This window comes from Petromyzon marinus, unplaced genomic scaffold, assembly GCF_048934315.1.
Source record: "Petromyzon marinus isolate PM22_M1 ecotype Great Lakes invasive population unplaced genomic scaffold, UKy_Petmar_22M1.pri1.0 PM_G_Scaffold_40, whole genome shotgun sequence".
Lineage (NCBI taxonomy): Eukaryota > Metazoa > Chordata > Hyperoartia > Petromyzontiformes > Petromyzontidae > Petromyzon > Petromyzon marinus.
In genome coordinates, this window is record NW_027422984.1 from 12,501 (window position 1) to 15,000 (window position 2,500).

Consider the following 2,500-nt stretch of genomic DNA (forward strand, 5'->3'; position numbering starts at 1 on the left):
TCAAACGCTAGAAGTTGGCGGGGATGTCTCTCTTGTGGCTCACGGGGCTGTTAGGGTCGCACAGAAATGCCTCGGAATGGGAAAACGGGTCATTTTTGTGTGGCCACATTGCATAGGAACGGCATGAAACTTCCAGAGGCATTTGCAGCAGGAATGCATGTGCACTCAAAAACGTCTATATTTTTCACGGATAGACCCCGTGAAACGCTATAAATTGGCGGGGATGTCTCTCTTGTGGCTCACGGGCGCTGTTAGTTAGGGTCGCACAGAAATCCCTCGGAATGGGAAAAGGGGTCATTTTCGTGTTGCCACATTGCGTACGAACGGCATGAAACTTCCAGAGGCATCTGCAGCAGAAATGCATGTGCACTCAAAAACGTCTATATTTTTCACGGATAGACCCCGTGAAACGCTAGAAATTGGCGGGGATGTGTCTCTTGTGGCTCACGGGGCTGTTAGGGTCGCACAGAAATCCCTCGGAATGGGAAAACGGGTCATTTTCGTGTTGCCACAATTGGCATACGAACGGCATGAAACTTCCAGAGGCATTTGCAGCAGAAATGCATGTGCACTCAAAAACGTGAATATTTTTTCACGGATAGACCCCGTCAAACGCTCGAATTTGGCGGGGATGTTTCTCTTGTGGGTCACGGGGCTGTTCGGCTCGCACAGAACTCCCTTGGTCCACCTGATTCGTGCATACAGGCAGCAACTAAAACTCTGTAAACCTGCTGTGAGGACATCTAAACAGTGGACCAGTGAGGCTGTGGAAGATTTGCGGGCGTGCTTAGACTGTACTGACTGGGATATGTTCACGACTGCTACCAATAGTCTGGATGAACTCACAGAGGCTGTGTACATCAGCTTCTGTGAGGACTGCTGTATCCCAACACGTACCAGGGTGAACTTTAACAACAACAAGCCCTGGTTCTCAGCAAAGCTCAAAAGGTTGAGGTTGGAGAAGGAGGAAGCGTTTAGGAGTGGGGATAGAGACAGATTCAAGGAGTCGAAGAACAGGTTTAGCAAAGCGGTGAGAGAGGCTAAACGACTGTACTCAGAGACACTAAAACACCAGTTCTCTACTAACGACGCTGCTTCTGTCTGCCAAAGGGCTCAGGCACATCACCAACTACAAACCCAGAGCGCCCCACACCACTAACGACTCCCGCCTAGCCAACGACCTGAACGAGTTCTACCGTAGATTTGAAAGACAATTGGACTGTCCTGAACCACCCCTTCCCACCCAAGAGGCCCCATCCCCCACCCATACTACAGAAACGACTCTCTCCTTTCAGGAGGGAGAAGTTAATGGGCTTTTCAAGAGGCAGAATCCACGCAAAGCAGCCGGGCCGGACTCTGTCTCTCCAGCCACCCTCAGGCACTGCGCTGACCAGCTGTCTCCGGTGTTCACCAACATCTTTAACACCTCCCTGGAGACATGCCATGTACCAGCCTGTCTCAAGTCCTCCACCATCATCGCTGTGCCCAAAAAGCTAAGGCCAACAGGACTAAATGATTACAGACCGGTCGCCCTTACATCTGTGGTAATGAAGTCTTTTGAGCGCCTGCTCCTGGCACACCTCAAAGCCATCACAGACCCTCTCCTGGACCCCCTTCAGTTTGCCTACAGAGCCAACAGGTCTGTGGACGACGCAGTTAACATGGCCCTCCACTTCACCCTACAGCATGTGGACGCCCCAGCATCCTACGCCAGGATCCTGTTTGTGGACTTCAGCTCTGCCTTCAACACCATCATCCCTGCCCTGCTTCAGGACAAGCTCTTCCAGCTGAACGTGCCCTACTCCACCTGCAGGTGGATCACAGACTTCCTCTCTGACAGGAAGCAGTGCGTTAAGCCGGGAACAGAAGTCTCTGACTCCAGGTCCATCAGCACGGGAACTCCTCAGGGCTGCGTCCTTTGCCCACTGCTCTTCTCCCTGTATACCAACAGCTGCGCCTCCAATCATCTGTCCGTCAAACTCTTGAAGTTTGTCGGACGACACCACCCTCATTGGGCTGATCTCTGGTGGGGATGAGTCTGACTATAGGTGGGAAGCTGACAACCTGGTGACCTGGTGTAGCCAGAACAACTTAGAGCTAAATGCTCTAAGGACAGTTGAGATGGTTGTGGACTTCAGGAAGAATACAGCCCCACTCACCGCCATCACCCTGTTAGACTCCGCAGTCAAAATTGTGGAGTCCTTCCGCTTCCTGGGCACTATTCTCTGCCGGGACCTCAAGTGGGAACTGAACATCAGCTCCCTCGCCAAGAGAGCTCAACAGAGGATGTACTTTCGACGGCAGCTGAAGAAATGCAACCTGCCAAAGACAATGATGGTGCAATTCTATACAGCGATCATTGAATCCATCCTCACCTCCTCCATAACCGTCTGGTACGCTGCTGCCACTGCCAAGGACAAGAGCAGACTGCAGCGTATCATGCACACTGCTGAGAAGGTAATTGCCTGCAATCTACCAACCCTCGAGGACCTGCACACGA